Raw genomic sequence first — 7,931 nt, 5'->3', positions numbered from 1 at the left:
CGGCATAAAAATTCGAACAAACAAAAACACTTTTCAATTACAAAAAAATAAATTGTCAATCACAAAACCACACAAAAAAAGAAAGTTATTGTTGTAAGCCATTTCTCTGATGATTGATCTAGGAGTTAATTGAGTTTTTAGGCCAATAAGTCTTTTATGAGCATCCCAAGACCCAAACTTTGTATTAAACTTCAAGTGTTCGCACATTCGATTTCCTGCCTTGCTGCATTCCCCCCTCAAAATTCATGCTGTTGATTTTTAGTTCGAAAATCGCCTTGGGGCTACCCTTTCTTGCAAAAGCTAACATCCGTAAAATACAAAAAAAAAAATAATAAAAAATAAAAAATAACGAATGCAAAAACCGCTGAACTACGAGTATTTGTATGCAGTATAGAGGTGCAAAACTATCGATAGTCAGACCATCGATAGTATTAGATATTATTTTTAAAACTATCGATATATCGTCGATAGTATCGTATTTATATGGTTTTGGCTCAATTTTCGTATGAAGATTTTCTTAAGAATATATTCCGAAACTACGTTTGGATATCCTTGTAAACTACCGTTAAGGTAGAAGTAAAGTTATTGAAAATTTGAAATGAATTGAAATGGAACGTACGGAAATTTTATATTTGTGGTTTTCGGTATCATCCGTCATATATACGGCATTCATCAAGTAAATTTAAATTTTAGAAGAAGAAACCATTTTTTATCTGAGAAGTAATGGTTCTTATTGGCCTTTTATTAAATAGCCATAAATTAATTTGTATCAGTTTTTTACTGGAGTTAGCGGTATATTAAAAGAAGCAAGGTTTTCCGTCATTTTCGAAATTTTACATTACTCTTTTAAAAAAGTAGCAACCAAATTTTTAGTTGAACTTGGATGTTTAAGAGAAATGAAAAGAAAAGAAGAAATAAAACTAAAATAAATACTGAATCACATTTCTGTCGGACTATCGATAGGACCAAAAAACAATCGATAGTAGCGAAAAATAAAAAACATCGATACTATCGATAGTGCCATCGATAGTTTAGCGCCAACATACCCACCCACAAAAAAAAATAAAAATAAAAAATAAAGTTCAATGGCCAATATCAAGTACAATAGTTAGCACATTCACTCCCATACAATGCTCCCAGCGGCAAGGAAGAGGTACATATGAAGTTATTTGTTTAACTATTGCGTGAGAAATGTTGGCTAGCGCGTTTTAGAAGTCGGAGAATCCAGTTTTAAACAAAAGTAATTTATTTGCATAATTTATCTAGCTGGCTTTTGCATGCGCTTGGGAGTCTCGTTTACTGTTTACAGTAAATACATACATCGAATGAAGAAGGGGAGACATTTGCTGCGTGAGAAACTGTAGATCTGAAAGTGAAAATTTTAGCAGCTTGTGAGCACTAGGAAGAAAATGCAAAGTTATTCAAATGCAAGTAAAAAAATAAATAAATTTCCGGTAAACAATTTGTATAAATTTTTGAATATTCGTGTCTGCTTTGTGATCGGGTTATCAGGTTATATTTTTTCTACTTTTCCGGGACAGCTAAGTTTTTGATACAATGTGCTTAGCCCATTTACAACACCTAGGGCCTAACAGGACAATTCTGGCTAAGGTAGGTAAAAGCCTTTTGTAAGGTAATTAATTGAAAGACAGTAGGCAAAATAGTTTGAAAGAATTTGTCTATTTTCGCATGAAAGTGTTGCAAATAAAAGCTCTTTGCCAACTTTCATGGTGAAAAGCTCTTTTGACAGAATGCACTTGAGCATGTTGCAAATGGAGATGTATGTATGTATGTTCTATATAATTTTGCGCGCGCTGCTGCAACAGTCAAAATGGCAGAGGGAGCAGAGCTCTGGCGTGCCATTCGAGAGATCCAAGGTCGAGTCCTCGAGCGGCGGATTTCCTTACGGGGTAATTCTGAATAAGATAGTAAAAAGTCTTTCATATGACATATGAAATGACAAGATAGTTCGAAAGACTTTTGTTATTCTATCACAAAAGTCTTAAAAAAAAGCTCTCTCATTCACCACTCTTGGTGAAAAATTATTTTGAGAGAAAATTATTTAGCTCGCTTCGCTCTAAAAGTCGCAATGGCCGGGTGAGCAAAGCACTGGCATGCAATTTGAGAGATCTCCCTTCGAGTCGTGAAGCAGCGGATTTTTTTTTCTTTATAACCGACTTCACAGAAAGGAGGAAGGTTATCAATTCGTTGGAATATTTTTTTTATGTATGTTACCGCATAACGAGGTCCAACGTTAATCGATTTCTATAATTCTTTTTTTAAAGGAAAGGTGTTACCTCACAAGTGGTTCCATTCTAATTTGGTTTTAATCCGATCATTGGATCATGAAGATATTAACTACAATCTCAAATTTTTTTATGAGAATTGAAGTCGGTTTTGTTTTTTGCTTAAAAATTACATGTTTTTATACACTTTTTTTCTTTATTTATTTAATTTTCGTTTAATTTTAAGTAGATTGTTTTGTTTTAAAAAGAAGAAGAAAAAATGGAATATTTTGAATTTCGTTTAATTTTTAAGAACTTATTTTATTTTATTTTAATTTATTTTATTTTATTTTATTTTATTTTATTTTATTTTATTTTATTTTATTTTATTTTATTTTATTTTATTTTATTTTATTTTATTTTATTTTATTTAAAAATTTTTTTTCTTAGTTAAATTTTCTATAAATTTTTGGATTTTATTGTTTAAAAAAGAAACGTATTTTCTAATTTCATTATTTTTGGAAACCTATTTTGTTTATTTTTTTCTTTAGTTAATTTCATTTTCTTTTAATTTTTAGATCTTATTTTTTTGAAAAGAAATATATATATATCATTTATTTTTTAGGATGTTATTTTTTGTCCTTTTTTATTATTTTTAGCTAAATTTTTAGGTCTTGTTTCAAAATTAAATAATTTCTTTTTTTTAATTTTCAAGTACAATTTTCTTCCTTTTTGATTGATATGTATGTTTTTTCCTTTTTGTAATCTAATTTTTAGAATTTATTGTTACAAAAAGGAATATATATATACATATTTTTTTAATTTAATTTTTAAATAATTTTTATTATTTTTTGTTTGCTTTATTTTCAATTTATTATTACATATTTTTCTCTTTTTCAATATGATTTTCTTTTTTAATTTTTTATTATTTCAAAAAGAAATATATAGAATTGACAATTGTCTTTCGAAAGACTGCCGTGAGTTGTCAGAATTTCCCTGTAAACATATGTACCTCAGTAAAGTGGTTATAAAAGATCAAAAACTGTCGGGAGCTTTATAAATGTCAAGAGCCGTAGAAGCTCTGTAAGACTTATATCCATGCAGAAGTGGTGGCGGATGGTTGCCATTGGTGATACTTTTGTGAAAATACCCCTATCCTTTTCGCCTTATCACTATATTATTTACAAGTACCTAATTTACTGGATACAGCAGGAACAGAGTGAAGGAACGACTTTTAATAGTTTATTTTACGTTAAGTTACTAGCCTGATGATGCCACTGAAAAGAGATATAATACAAATTCATAGTGCCAAGTACTCGAATACGAATGATTTGCTGAATAGAAAAAAATTATTTTTTGCTTGAGCAAAAATTTAATTATTAAAAGTATTTTGCAGACATTTATGTAAATGACCAAGATATGTATTGCCGACTTAATCGCGAATCATAGTCTGCAACAAACTTACAAAAGCAAATAACCACAAAGTAATAAATTAAACAAAATGACTAACTAAGTAATCACCAGCCGCAAGCAACGCAACTAAGACGCAAAGTTGTTGTTGCTTTGTTATCGCTGCTATTTACTACGTACAAAAATAAATATATAAAACAACTAGTATTAATATGCGTTTATATGCATGAACGTATGAATATTTAAATGCATTTAAGTTGCAAGTTGTGAGAAAAAATTTTTATTGCATACAATGCAACTGATTTTTATAGCCTTAATGATATGACAAGTACAGAAGTAGCAGATATAAACATATAAGAAACAGAAGTGATTATGCATGCATACATATGTATGTATGTATCTAGGTGTATGAACATACATACATAGATACATACATATATATATACCCAAGAGTGCAATGCTTACCGCCGCCGCACAGTGTACAAATGAGCAAGCAGACTGGGGCAGGGGACCTTCATAACTGCCATTAAATAAGCTAAAGCTTTTAGAAAGTAAATAGAATATTTTCCAGACATATCTATTTTGTATTATAAAAAAATTATTTTGATGAAAAAAAAAATTATTATTAAAAACCGTCGAAAATGCTTTGTATGTAAGAAAATGCAAAAATTCGTCACTAAAAAAAGTTGGCAAAAATCAGCGGCCAGTCCTACTTCCAACTTACACATTAGTATATTTAAATTGACAGGGCTATAAAACTGTATAATCAAATACTTTCAAAGATATCTAATTAAAAAGTTTGCCGATGCCTGTACATTCTATATTTTAAAGAAAAATTATTATCTTTATTAGAGCAACAGAAGCCAAATCAACCATTTTTAGAATTTTGTTCTATCTGTCTGTAAGTTTGTACGCGCATCACTCAAAAACTAATACATGGAATGGAATTCTGTTTTCAGCGGTGTATTTCCAGAGGCCTAACATAAAATATAGAAAGAAAAAAATTGACAGTTGCCACCTCTTTGAAAATTGTAGTCTAGACAATTTGATAGGATAAAGTAAATACTGCAATATGGCTTTCAAAAGAAACAGCCAAAAATATTTTTGTTGAAGGTTGCCACCTGTTTGAAAACTTTAATTTAATTTGATTGATAAGATAAATTGAATACTACAATATGGGTATCAAACTAAAGAGGTTTAGGAAAGTTTTCTGCCGAAAATATATTTGAGAAGGGTTGCCACCTGTTTGAAAAATTGTATCCAAATTAATTGGTAGAATAAATTGTATGTTACAATACGGTATCAAACATCACAAAAATACGTTTAATGTGTATATTTGCTAGTTTTTTATAATATCATTTCAATTGTGCCTTTAAACGCCAAGCAAATCCCGACAGGGATGATGTTAGAAGAGCCGCAGCATCACACATGGACAACTTCCAGGCTGAATGAAAAAGAAGATGTTTCGAACTAATTGTTGGCTTTTTCATACCCTTTAATTTCATCGAAATACAAAATACATCAAAATTTACAAAAAAAAAATATATCAAATTGGACGATGAGTTGAAACTATTACCTTCGGTTGAAAATGATCGTGCTTGCAACTCCCTTTGTGATACTTCCATTTCGGATTAATTTTTTCTTTAGATAATGTGGTGTTCACAGCAAAAAAAATAGCAAAATTAATAAAAAAAAAACATTTTAAATTAAAAAATATAAAATTGTGTTTTCTGAATTAACCCAAACTTTGCTTTAATTTATTCTCAATTTAAAAAAAAAAAAAGATCTCTCTTTTCATTCTCAAAACATTAATTAATCCATACCAGATTAGCTAATTCATCCACTGTGCACCGCCATTGTTGTTATTGTTACACATTTGACTTGCAAATTTGTGCGGTCTTTGTGGCACTCTTATTGTAATTTCTGCATTATGTTAATTTTATGCGCCACTTTAATTGCACCAACTTTCATGTCGGCCATAAGTCAAGTGTACTATTCGGTTCATTGTAAACGTAAATGCAATAAAATGCAGTTGTTGTTGTAAATATTGTGAGTCTTTAGCGCAACATTTATTGCCACTTTTATTGCTGATTTAAGTCTAAAATATTTTATGCACTTAGCTTTTTAAAACGGATCTAAGCGTTTTGTGGCCCAGCAAGCGTCGAGTTTGCAATTTTATTTTAAATCATTTCAATTGCGGCTTTAAACGCCAAACACTATCTGGCAAAATTTTTTATTATTTACAACGATTGTGGCATTTAAGCGGAATGTCATGGCTACTTAATTCAAATGAATTCATGTATTCACGATAAATGCTGCAATTAGTTGCACTTTCAGTTTAAGAGAAATAATTTAGAGAAAGGTGGCAGTTGATAGTTACCAGCATGAATATATAAGGCATAATAAACTATAATTAATTAAAACTATCTTTATTAATATTTGCCAAGTGTTGAGAAATATTAAGTTCACACTTCACTACTGGCGACATTTTGTAGATTTGAAGTTGCAATATTTCATGCTTCGTAATTGTTTTGATAAACTTGAAGAAACTAGTACGATCTTTGCGATGGCAGAAATTGGGACACATGAGGAACTATGTGAAAGAAAATTGGCCGAATACGTACAGCTACCTTTAATCTGATTGGTGTGATTAGTAGATCATGATTAAACTATAAAGTTTACCCTCACCCTCTTCAAATCCCACCCGATTTTCATTATTCTGTTTTTTTCTTATTGATTGTCTTAAAAAAATATAACGAATTCAGGCCAAATTAAAGGTCTAAAGGGTGATTCGTGGTCCCAGCAATGGGGAATTACCCAATGTAATTTTCACATGATTAAAAGTGCTGCCACATATATTGTTGGTAATCATATGCTCCCTCGCTTATGATTTTCATTCTAACATGATTTTGTTTCGATTTTTGTAAAGTTTCTTAAAAAACTTACGATTGTTATGCATTCTGCCCCCTTTTTGTTGCTTTACAGATTTGGTGTCTTCAAACTAAAACCAAAAGCACCAAGCACTAAGCTCTAAAATTGTCGCGTTTTGAATGAAGAAAAGCACTAAATTTAGTGTGAAAAGCACCAAGTTGGCAGCAGTGGTACGGGCCCTTTTCAATAGGACGAATACCTTCAGGCTTGCCAAGGAATGTTTTAGCACTATAAAATAGAGCTGCCAAACCATAGGGGGCACTATCGATAGTTTTATTTTTTTTTTTGACCACTAACGATGAATGGTGGGCACTATCGCAATACTTTGAACGGAAAAAATTAGAAACACCTTCAGAAAACAGAAAAAAAATCGCCAAAAATCGACGATATGCCTGGCTACTTCAAACTTGCACTCTATTTTATTAAAATTTAATGAAATACCAAATTACATACTCAGAAAGTCGACATTTTTATGAGACGGGTTCTAATTTTCCTAATTTTTTGTACAAAGCTTTCCTCTTAAGGTTATGTGCAACTCTTACCGATAGTATTGATACTATCGAATGGTAAGACCCAAAACTATCAAAAATATTGAATCTTGGCAGCAAGTAACATGGTATTACTAAGCTGTTTACCAGGACACTGCGGGACGTAGGCAATGAGGCCGCTGGCGAATTGGCAAGGGAAGGCTCATCGCCTTTATTTGACGTCGGAGCACATTATTTATGTGTGATTGTCCAGCATTAGCCAGACTAAGACAGAAATAATTCAATCCTTCCACAATGAATACCCTTGAGATTAAGAACACAGCAACACAAAAAAAAATTTGTGTTCTGACCCAAAGGTCTCACTATGTGTACATTATGTTTTTGGGGTCGCTGAATCCGAATCCGAGGTCCATTTAACCCCATCAGTTCAGGGTTTTGATATAACCCCAGAAAACCAATATGGCGGACACCTTTTGGAAAAATTCATCGGATTCGCTTGAAACTCGTTACTCGGGGGTTTTCGGGGTCGCTAATTACGAATATGATATTATTTTTTCAANGAATTCATCTACCTAGAAGTTTTTAGCTTTTATACCATCATAGGAATAAAAGAGAACTTATAGGACGCGGTGTCTCTCTTAAAACTCTATACAACCTTCTTAAATCTCTTTCGTTTGACAACTATGTTGTAATTCATATTTCAATTACCTACATATTTCAATCAATTTCAGTTGAATTAAAAAAAAAAAAAANGCATCCAATATGGCGGACACATTTTTGTAAAGTTCATCGGATTCGCTTGAAAATCGTTACTCAGAGGTTTTGGGAGTCACCGATTACGAATTTGATGTCAGTTTTCGAAAATTCAAAATGGCGG

This window comes from Rhagoletis zephyria, unplaced genomic scaffold (assembly GCF_001687245.7).
Source record: "Rhagoletis zephyria isolate East Lansing unplaced genomic scaffold, Rhagoletis_zephyria_1.1 Rzeph_scaffold_10092, whole genome shotgun sequence".
Classification (NCBI taxonomy): domain Eukaryota; kingdom Metazoa; phylum Arthropoda; class Insecta; order Diptera; family Tephritidae; genus Rhagoletis; species Rhagoletis zephyria.
Note: the sequence above shows the minus strand (reverse complement) of the source record.